Source organism: Cervus canadensis, chromosome 25 (genome assembly GCF_019320065.1).
Source record: "Cervus canadensis isolate Bull #8, Minnesota chromosome 25, ASM1932006v1, whole genome shotgun sequence".
Taxonomy (NCBI): Eukaryota; Metazoa; Chordata; class Mammalia; order Artiodactyla; family Cervidae; genus Cervus; species Cervus canadensis.
The window spans coordinates 20,899,066-20,911,399 of NC_057410.1; the positions used below are offsets into that span (position 1 = coordinate 20,899,066).

Sequence of the window (12,334 nt, forward strand, 5' to 3'; positions counted from 1 at the left end):
ACCACCAGACCCTGTATGTCTCCAATATGGATGCTTTCAGCCCTTCAGTCAAAAAATGGACTCATAACATGCTAGTCTTTGGGGGATGAGTTCCCAGTGCTATGCCCAGATGACAAAACATTCTGACCTAGAATTTCATATTTCTTATTGTTCAAACTTAGAACTTGGCCTTTAGTCAGTATTAAAACAACAAAAACATATATCAGACTTCTCTGCTTTAAAATACCTTCTTAAGCTAACCAAATAGGTAAATGGTTTTTCATATTTTATGGATTATTTTTTCATTCCCACTTTTCTGCAGCAAAGAGATAAGTTCTGCCCTAATTTATCTCTAATGTAAGAGGGGAGGTACAGATTTTCTGAATTTGCTAATTTCACTATGGTGACATTTTGCCTTGAATTTAGGACATAAATTCATAATAGCCTAATATAATATATCCATTTTGACCTGACTTACAAGCATTAATATTTGTATTACTGCCATTTCTGTAAAACTTCAAAACTGATATCTGATGCCTCTGGCTATATGTAGGATTTTTCAAATCAGTAATCTGATGAAAGTTAACAGATCATAACTATAATTTTATGAACCCTATTCAATTAAAATCATTCAATGAATGCCAGAAAATAAATACTTAAGTAAATAATTAAATATGAAAATAAATAAACATTCGTCTAAGTTGATACAAGTAAAATAAATCTTTATACAAAAAGTTTTGATTAAAAAATTAAACCTCAGTTACATTCTGGTTTCTAAATAGCATGGTAATATGATGTACGAGTAGAAACTGAGTGTAGTGAATATTGAATTTTCAATTAACTGTTGATAAAAAGATGGTGAGAAGGGTTGGTAAATCCCCTTTCCATAAGAAATTCTAGCTAGCTAGGACTTCTCTGGTGGTCCAGAGGTAAGACTCCATACTCCCAGTTCAGGGGGCCTGGGTTTGATCCCTGTCAAGGAACTTGATCCCACATGCTGCAACCAAAGATCCTGCATCCACAACAATGAAGATCCCATGTGCCCACAACTAAGACCCACTGCTTGTTGTGTTCCTGCTGTGTGTGTATTCAGTTATGTCCAACTCTTTGCGATGTCATGGACTGTCGCCTGCCAGGTTCCCCTGTCCATGGGTTTCTCCAGGCAAGAATACTGGAGCCAAATAAATAAATTTTTTAAAGAGAAATTCTACCTAAGACTCAGTCTAGAAGCTATAGTGACAGAGATAAGAAGAGACAATAGAGAGAGGAGCTAAAAGATATAATGAGCAGTAAACACATGAGTGAGAGGTGTGAATCACAAGGGAGGTGGGAGCAAAACAGGTGATACTCGTTTTCACACTTGACTGCTTGGACATGGCCAGGAGAAAAGATAGGAAGTAAAGTAGAAAGGAAGTCTTCTGCAGGCTTTCCCTTTGCTACTTAGAAAACAGTAGCAGATTGAGTGCTTGCTTTTGTGCTAGATGAGTATCTATTTATCCAGATAAGTGAATGTCAACTCTGTTTAAAGGGTGAAATGATGACATTAAAGCAATTTAGTAAAGAGCCATTAATTCAGTTAAAAGAAACGAGTGAAACAGTTGAAATGCAAAGAGGAATTCCTAGTTTGAATCCAAGATTTCTATTTATCTTAGTTGTGCTTAAAATTAGCTTTTCATTTTCCATATCTATCTATGTAATTAACTAGTATTCATACTGATGATTAAATAAAACATATATTATTACAGATAAATGCAAAATCACAATGCGGTCTAAATCTCCATTACAAACAAATAAAGTAAAAGTTTGTCTTACAATTGTCACCATCCCTTGCAGTTGAGTGAGAAGTCCTAAAGCCATAATTTTCCAACTCATTTTATCTCATGTTCCCTTTTTAAACATAATCCCAGGGGATTCTGATCCGTATCCATTGTTGTTGCTGTTCAGTTACCCAGCAATGTCCGATTCTTTGTGACGCCATGGATTGCAGCATGCCAGGCCTCCCTGTCCCTATGATCTGTATCCATACCACTCAATAAAACTTTTGCTGAGTTTTTTAAATTTTATTTTATACTGGAGCATAGTTGATTAAAATGTTATTTTCTATAATTTATATTATGAAATCATATATTACCCTACTACCTTCCATACCAATACCACTGCCCTATGGCATATTCTTCTTTGAGATTCACAGTCTTAAAGGAGTCATTCAACCTTTACGTGGTGGCATTATATTGCCAAAATAAATAGAGATGAAACAGACAACTGGATTACATTATTATCTAACATGTCTACACTGGTAAATACTGAATTGCACAATTAATAAAACACAATACATACATCTACAATCAGAAAATATTTTGCTGTATTTGGTATTATAAAGTGCTATAGTCTGATTATAAGACCTATTTTCTATTGGTTGCTATTTCTCTGATTAGGCTAGAGAAAATAAAGAATTCAATGTGTTATATGGGAAGAAAAAAAGCAAATGAGTCAGAGATTTCCATTTAGGTCAGAGCAGTTAGAAGAGTAATTACTATTCAGTAAGACAGGGAGACGGGCCATCAGGGCAGACCTTGGTTTCGCTAAATCAGAAAGCAAGATGTCATTTTTTAAAGGCTAAAAGTTGCGCCACTTCACAAAAAATCATGCAACTAAGCAATTCTTGTTGCTTGCTAAATATATTTGCTAGTGTAAGCTAATATGAAATACACAGAAAAGTTTAAAAAAAGAAAAAAATGTATATTTTAGTTCAGGATATCCACCTGAGGTTAGCTCTATAGGCTTCTTTTAAAAAGCTGTCAGGAGATTTCTAACACTTCCATCTCTTTAGTTAACTGCCCTTTCTTAATAAATGACAGAAATTAACATCATTTCAAAATTTTAATCAAAATCAACTAACATTCTTTAAAGGAATTATATGGCTAATGTATACACAGGAGTGAAAAAAGCTACAATATTATCTATTTCTAAGGGCACGTGCCCTTAGGGAATGCATAGTCTAGCCTCAGGGATATAGATGTATACATCTGAATATGACTGGGCAAAACAAAACATAACTGGTTTTATGAGAAAGAAATTACTTAAAGCACTAGAGGAACACAGGGGACAAAGGCAATAGATTAACTGGGAGAGTAGTAGAGTTTTCTCAGATAATGAAGCATTTGATCTGGACCTTAAAAACTTGGTTTTTAAAGGGTAGAAGGGACGATGAGGGACATTCCAGACAGATGGTACATTATAGGCAAATGTTTCCTCCCTGTCTGAAGAATAAAAATCTAGTTTAGATGTATTAAGTGGACAAATAGGAGATGATGCACAGATGAGTGAAGCCCATAGCTTTGAAAGCCAAAATAATTCTGGATATTAGTTTTAAGACAATAGGAAATTGTTGGTTTTTAAGCAGAAGAGTGACTCAATCAGAAAACTTTGAAATGTCCTTTGTTCTTCTGCACAAATAAGTACTAAATACATACTGACATGCTTTCATAAAAAGCCCATCTATACAACACTGGTAAAGTCAGAATCTTAAAAAGAAGCTGTGAATACTCACAAATTTGACATGATAATATAAATAATTAATCACCTACTGAGCTTGGTCAAATGCCTGTCAGGGATGCCAGATTACAGAACACAATGCAGAAACTAATCATAACATTCTCAGAAACAACAGAAAACCAACGAAGGTTTACACTTACAAAATATGATGTGGAAAAGAGTAATGTTTTCCAGTGTTAAAACTTAGTATCTTCAAAATCTAGGCAAATTAGTCAGTATGGTCAGGAGAACCCAAAACAAAGCTATCAAATGTCTAGGACCCATTTGGACTCTTTTGCTTATAAAGATAGCAAATCTTAAAAACAAAATATTATTTTAGAAAGACTGTACTGTATTTCACTGCACTAGATATCTCAAATATGGGCGGGGGGAGCCACTGGGAAAAAGCTAGATTAGACACTGTGACAGAAATAATGCTATATGTTCAACAAACTCAATTTTCTTTTAGTCTAAAGACACAATAAGAATAGATTTCCCAAGCTCCCGTGTTTAGGAAATGCTCTTGACTGAGTTGTGGCCAAACAGAATATGGACAGAAGTGATACACAACACTTCCAAGACTGGCTCCTAAAACCTCCATACTCTCTCTCTTTCCTAGCATGCTGGCCAGATGCAAAAATACCCAGTACAATGCTCTGACACTCTTGAAAATTTAAGAAACAAAATACAACAAAAGCCACATGATGAGAGAAGATTAAACCTCAGAATGACTGTGGAAGTGGAACCCTCCTCCAGCTTCCCAACGGGCTCTGCTGTCAAGACCTGAAGGAGGCAAGGGAGTGAGTTGTGACAGTATCTTAGGGAAGAGGGTTTCTAAGCAGAGGGAACAGCAAATGCCTTACAGCAAGAATGTTCTAGGCATACTTGAGGAACAGAAGGAGAACAGTGTGCCTGGAGAAGCAGCAATATGGTGAGATTAAGGGGAAAGTCAAAGGAGATGAGGTCAAAGATGTAATAGTGCACCAAGTCACGTGAGCCTGTGAATAGCTGTAAGACATTGCCTTTTCTTTTAGTGAAATGGAAACTCACTAAAGGATTCTGAACAAAGGAATGACATCAAATGAGTTATATTGAAAATGTTCCATTCTGGCTACTCTGACAAAGAATGAAGGAGAAAAGGACGGATGGAGGAGCTAGGAGACTTCTACAATAATCCAGGGAGAATGATGAGGCTCAAACCAGGGAAACAGTGGGTAAATGTGATGAGACTCTGAAAATATATTGAATTCAGAACAGACAGAATTTACCAACAAATTGGATGTAGAACATGAGGAAAAGAGAGGAATCAAGGGAATACTATAGTATCTTATATGAAGAACCAAGAGGGATAAATGGAGAAAGGAATGGCAACCCACTCCAGTATTCTTGCCTGGAGAATACCATGGACAAAGGAGCCTGGCAGGCTACAGTCTATGGGGTCACAAAGAGTCGGACACGACTGAAGTGACTTAGCACACAAGCAAGAGGGATAAAACATCATTTAAAACAGGCATTTATTGAGATGGAAAATCTAGAGGAAGAAATGGTTAGGCGAAGAGAAGTGAGAATCAGAAGGTAAGTCTGGGATACAATAAACTTGGGATGACTATTAAATGTCAACATGGTGAAACTAAGCTGGCAGCTGAAGTTTCAAGATGCAGAGTCACAGAAAAGGCACACATAGGAAATAAAAAGGCGGGAGTCATTGACATGTAGATGACATTTAAAGCTATAAGACCAAATGAGATCACAAGAACTATGACAGCAGACTGAAAGAAAATAATAAGAGTTCCGGGGCACTCCAACATTAAGAGTTCTAAAAATAAAAAATTTAAAAAAAAAAAACAGATATAGAAAAGGACTGAAAACAATAAGCCAGTCAATCAGGAGCAAAACTAAAGGAAGAAATGTCATGGAAGTGTCAAGTGCTGCTTTTAGGTCAAGAGAAATGAAGACTGATATTTGATCTTTCGATTTAGTAGCAAGGAGGTCAATAGTAAAGTTGGTCAGAGCCATTTCAGTTGAATGATGGAGGCATAAGCCAGTTTGGGATGTTTCATGAGAAAAATGAGAAAACTGAAATTAGAGACTGTGAGGATAAACAACTTTTTGGAGCAATTTTACTATAAAGAGAAGGAGAAAAATGCAGTGGCAGCAGGAGAGGCGAGTAGGATCAAAGGAGGTTGTCCTTTGTTTTTGTTTTAAGATACAAGCTGTAACAGTGTGTTTGTGAGGGAGGGGACATATGCATACCTGTGGCTGATTCATGTTGATGCATGGCAGAGCCCAACACAATATTGTAAAGCAATTTTCCTACAATTAAAAAGAAAAAACAACCCAGTATATCTGTAAGATGGCGAGAAAGAACCATTGTGGAAGAGAAAACTGATGACTGAGAGAAAAAAAGGAGAATCACTGGAGTGATGTTCTTGAGTGCATTCTAGAAGTGGAATCTAATACACCAGTAAAGGATTGGCATTTGCTGAAAACCTGGATAATTCTTCACCCACACTAACAAGAGAAGACAGAGCTTAGGCACATAAAGGCAGAAGGTGGTTAAATGTGATGGTATAAGCTTAAGGAAGATCTCTCCTGGCTGCATGTTTTCTCAGTAGAAGTTAGGATAAGGCAGAGATTTTAGAGACTGGGCAAAGAGGGGCAGATATGAAACAGACATGTGTAAGTATGGAAGTATGAGTGGCATGGGGAAGTATGATTTCCAGGCAGAATTATAAGTCTGCTTGATTTCAGTGATCAAAACTTTTGCCAGTCCTAAGATGGCAAAAGAATAGAGGGTATGTACAAGAGAATTGTTGTTGTTCTTCAGCTGCTAAGCTGTGTCCAGCTCTTTGCAACCCCATGGACTGCAGCACCCCATGCTCTTCTGTCCTCCGCTATCTCCCAGAGTTTGCTCAAACTCATGTTCATCGATTTGGTGATGTTATCGAACCATCTCATCCTCTTCCTCCCCCTTCTCCTATCTTTATACAACACCTTCAATCCTTCCCAGCATCAGGGTCTTTTCCAATGAGCTGGCTTTTTGCCTCAGGTGGCCAAAGTATTGGAGCTTCAGCATCAGTAATTCCAATGAATATTCAGGGTTGATTTCCTTTAGAATTGACTGGCTTGATATCCTTGCAGCCCAAGGGACTCTCAAGAGTTTTCTCCAGCACCACAATTTGAAAGCATCAGTTCTTCGGCCCTCATTCTTCTTTATGGACCAACTCTCACAAGAGAATTATATGGTGATTAATCAAGAAATTTAAGATAGGTTTAAAAAGTGGTAAAATATGAGGAAATGAAGGATGATAGTAGGTAGGTAGGAGTCAAAAGATTGTTCAATCACAGTATTAGGAAATAAACTATGGATAAATAATCAGGGAAGAATGCTTGGAATCCAGACTAGGGCAAGACGGCAGTTATTAGGATATGGTCTTGAATGAACATAGGATGTATTTGAGGAATAATGGAGGACAAGATCTCTGAAGGAGATTGTGTCAAGGAACCAAGTGTCTAGAGTAGTGAAAACATGATTCACATGGATATTAAAGTCTTTAAGAATTATGGCAGGAGAAATGGGAGAAGTGAAGTGAGCCAGGAGCTAAAATACTCAATTAATAAGGTTATATTCAACAAGGAATCTAAAGTAAATGAGTTGAAGAATCTTTGTACCACTAAAGGTAGGTATTCATCATAAGGAATGGGAACCTGCTTTTTGCCTTTTACAGAATATTAATGACCACACTAGAAAGACAGGTAACTGAAAGCTATTTAAACATTCAGGACTAAAATTGTATCTATTAATAAGTGGGTAAATCATCTGAACATCTTTAAGGTTGGCTCACACCTCTCCATTCTGTAGGAGGAGTCCTTCAGAAATGAACCCATATGACTAATGTACATCAACTTTCTCTGAAAGAAGAATCAACTGACATAATTTATTTAAATTTACTTTTAAAGTATTTGATCTTAAAAAAAGTACCTATACGCAGAGCACATAAGAACAGAAAAATTATGAAATCAATACAATGCTTTATTAGGTAAGTTTAAAAAGGAAATAGTAGTCATATTTAAAAATTAAGTACTATTTTTCAAATACCTGGGCAGGAGGAATATAAAGGAAGGAAATGTTTGAGCCACTTAACATGAGATTATTTCTTCCATGCGTATTCTTACTACTGTACGTCAACAGGGAAGTCTGCAGGTTTCAGACAATTGTTGCAATCACTCTGACCACTGATCACAATTGTTCAAGCTTAAGGAGACTATAAGAAATACTATATATTTCTTATATATAGAAATACTATATATATTCTTATATCCTGACCCAGGGATTGGACCCAGGGATCGAACCCAGGTCTCCCGCATTGTAGACAGATGCTTTACCGTCTGAGCCACCAGGGAAGATATTATATTTCTAGTGGTGACCATTTAGCTTACGATGGCATTGTGACTCAGCAGCAGTTAAAGTCTAAATACTCCCAGTTACATTACATATTATACTCACAAATTATAATCTTTCACAGAAATAAACATCAAGAAGTAAGTATCTCTTTAACTTTCACCACTTCTAGAAAGAAAGCTACAAAACTCTTACAGGAGTTTTGTATCTGATACAGGAGTTTGTATCAGAATCAAAAGCACAGTTGACCCTTGAAAAAAATCCAAGTATAGTTCATAGTCAGCCCTCTGTATCTACAGTTACTCTATATCTGTGGTTCCACATCTGTGGATTCAACCAGCCACAGATGGCATGCTGCTGCTGCTGCTAAGTCACTTCAGTCACATACTCCTGTAGTATTTATCATTGAAAAAAAATCACATATAGGTGTATCTGCACAGTTCAACCCATGTTGTTCAAGTCTCAACTGAAAATGAAAATTAAAGCTTTCCAGGATAGCTGTCACAACAATATTTACTATGTGATAAGGAAACAAAAGCTAGTAAAAGACACATCTCTGCCTTCAAGTCACCCATAAACTAGAGGGAAAGACACACATATAAGAAAAATATATATGTACAATATATACTTGCATATGAAATGCACCAAAAATGAAGGATGATTAAATCTGAGTCAGAGGAGGACCATAGGTGATATCTAAACTGGGCCTGGAGGACTGAGTCAGGGCTCAGATGGAAGGTTTATGTACGTCCGTGTTCTGGGAGAAGTTGGTATTGGGAAGTAAAAAGCTCATGCAGATGGAAAATCATCAGCAAAACCTAGAGGAATAAATACACAGCACATTTAGGGTAATTGTGAACAGAGAGGTGTGGCTTATGAGGAGAAACAATGGATGATATATTTTTAAAATGAAATTGCAAATGTAGCCTTGTAATTTATTTTTAAATAGTTAAGTAGTCTGTTAGACTAAGCAGACTGTTTTTACTCCTGTTAAGTAGTTATTTGCCAAAGTGTGTTCCATAAATACTAGTTTTATGGAATATTGTCAGATATGGCATAAAAAGTATCTCTCTGATCAAATAATGTTAAACAAAATTTAAAGGATCTTTTCACTCTAGACTTTTCTGCACTTCTTAATATACTATTACACATTGTGGATCTCAAAAGAAAATATACAGTTTTATGGATTAATTTGACCATAGAAATGTACCCCCTCCCCCGCCTTTTTTAAGGAGCATATTAGAAGACTAAGATTCTGTGGAACTGTATTCTGAAAAATGCTACTGGGCCAATGAGGATATCACTACAATATAAACTGGTTCCATACCACATTATATATATATATATATATATATATATATATATATGTGTGTGTGTGTGTGTGTGTGTATATGTATACATATATGTATGTGTATACATACATATATATGTATATATTCCTCACTCAATAAACTTTTTTAGTACCTTCTACATGCTAAGCCTAATAGTGCATAAAAATATACCAGCCTTAAATTTTCAAATTATGGTCATAGGAATAAAAATATAAGATTCTATCTGGGTTTATCTGAACAAAACAAAAATGAACTTGAATTCTTATTGTAAGGGACACAAAATCATCAGGGTATAGGGCAGTTAGGACTGACTTAAGAGTGGAACTGTCTGAATTTAAATCCTAACTATCTCACTTACTAGATGTGTGACCTTGGGAAAATTACTTAACCAACCTGTGATGATTTTCTTCTCTGTAAAATGGGAGCAGCAACATTACCTAAGTCAGGGGTTGTTCTGTTGATTAGATAAATTTAATAAGTTAACATTTACAAAGTGCTTGGATCAGTGCTAGATACAGAATAAGTACAATGCGGCTTTATGTTAAGTAAACATGCTAGAGTCAGAAGGAGTGCTTTTCTTTCCTTTCCCAAAGTATTTTATTGAACATTTATTCTGGGAAATTTCCATAATAAATCTTTAGCCTGTTTAGAGATTGGTGAAAATGAGATGAAACAAGGCCATTTGGATTCTTCCCTTAAGTAGGAAACTGTACTGAAATATCAGTGTTTACCCTGGGTAGTGAGCCACAGTCTCTGAGCTTTCATTATTTTGTTCCCACACCTGGCTAGAAAAGTCCGGATATAAAAATGTAACAGAAGGATGAAGGAATAAAGTTGATCAATAGTTTTCTTATAGTACTTCCTTCTATTTTTCAAACTGTCCAAAATCAGTATGCATTATTTTTCTATCCAGAAAAAAATAGTTATTTAGAAAGCTAGCTTTCAAACTAGAGTTGGAAACAAAGATGAATGAAATATAGTAACTTTTCTCCTTTTCTCCTTTTCAATCCAAAAAATAGTGGTCAGAAATAATTGGGAAACTAAGGTAGGATGAAGATTATGTTTCAAATTAGAAATATTTGTGAATTTACCACCAATGGAACCCAAAAACTCATAATTTAAAAATTCATGAACATTAATATATTTTAAAGAAAGCAATATGGCTTACATTGAATTCACTGCTGCTTGAAAATTCAGATCACTGTACTTCTTGAGAAAAAAAGGTGTTCAGAATTACCTTAAAAGTAAAACTGTAAGAGCTTAAGAACTCAAATTCTGAAGATTAAAACTAAGAGTCTTGGAGGCTCCCTTGTGGCTCAGACAGTAAAGAGTCTGCCAGCAATGTGGGAGACCCGGGTTCGATCCCTGGGTTGGGAAGATCCCCTGGAGAAGGAAATGGCAACCCACTCCAGTATTCTTGCCTGGAAAACCCCAAGGATGGAGGAGCCTGGCAGGCTACATTCATGGAGCCGCAAAGAGTCGGACAAAACCAAGCGACTTCATTTTTCTTATAGACATTTCATAATAACAAAGTCTAAATGTTTTTTTCTTCCAGATTGAATAAAAGCATTTCCATGAAAATTGGATGAATCATTCTGAATGCTCAGGTCAAAAATCTTGGAATCGTTTCTCTCACATTCCACATCGAATCGTCCAATATATCCTTTCTGCTCCTCTTCAATATATATTCCAAGTCTGCCCACTTATCACGTTTGCCCACAACCACCTTCATCCAAACCAGCATCCTAATTAGTCTCTCTGCTACCATCCTTCCCCTTAGTCTGCACCCCAAACAGCATGCAAAGAAGTGATCCCATTACAACAGAAGTCTGATGTGTCACTCTGCACAAAACCCTCAGTACTTTCCCATCTTGCTCGAAGTAAAAGGAAAGTCCCTGCTAAGTTTTCCGTGACCTGATCCATGTTACCTCTCTGAGACCAGTCTCCCTCCCCTGTTCCATTTCAGTCTCCCTGGCCTCCTTACTGTTTCCAGAACAAGTCAGTCAGACCTGGACACATACTGTCCTTTCTGCCTGAACTGCTCTTCCTGCAGATACTTATGTGGCTCAAACATCACCATATCTATAAGGTTTTCCCTGCCACCTCTTTTTTCTGTTATAACAAAGTTTTTGTTTTTTTTTAACTGAAGTGAAAGTGTTAGTCACTTAGTCATGTCCAACTCTTTGTGACCCCGTGGACTGTAGCCCACCAGGCTCCTCTGTCCATGAAATTCTCCTGAATACTGAAGTGGGTAGCCATTCCCTTCTCCAGGGGATCTTCCTGACCCAAGCATTGAACCTCAGTCCCCTGCATTGCAGGCAGATTCTTTACTAACTGAGCCACCAGGGAAGCCCTTTATTGAAGCATAGTTAATTTATAATGCTGTATTGATTTTAAGTATACAGAGAAGTGATTCAGTTATACATACTGAATATATATGTATATATATTCAGATTCTTTTCCATTATAAGTTATTACAAAATACTGAGTATAGTTCCCTGTGCTATAGAGTAGGTCCTACATGTTCACCTATCTTGTATACAGTAGTGTGTGTATGTCAATTTCAAACTTTTAATTTAGCTCTCCCCTCCCCATCCCGTTTGGTAACCATAAGTTTGTTTTCTATGTCTGTGAGTCTATTTCTGCTTTCTAAATAAGTTCATTTGTATCATATTTAGATCCCATATATAAGTGATATTATATGATAGTTGTCTTTCTCTGTCTGCCTTACTTCACGTCATATGATAATGTCTAGGTCCCTCCGTGTCCCTGAAAATGGCATTATTTCATTCTCTTCTATGGCTGATAATATTACATTATATGTGTATATTATATCTTCATTATCAATTCGTCTGTCGATGGACATTTAGCCCAGGTTGCTTCCATATGTGGCTAATGTAAATAGTGCTGCCATGAATACTGGGGTGCATGTATCTTTCCAAATTAGAGTTTTCTCCAGATATATGCCCAGGAGTGGGATTGCAAGATCATATGGTAACCACTTCAGTATTCTTGCCTCGAGAACACCATGAACAGTATGAAAAGGCAAAAAGACAGGACATTGAAAGATGAACTCCCCAGGTCAGTA

At 36.5% G+C, this 12,334-nt stretch overlaps 1 protein-coding gene across 1 annotated transcript in view; it reads right to left on the reverse strand.

The window, feature by feature from the left end:
* Nucleotides 1–12,334, reverse strand: part of NELL2 (neural EGFL like 2) — a 438,955-nt gene that overhangs the window by 392,220 nt on the left and 34,401 nt on the right. The window lies entirely within an intron of this gene.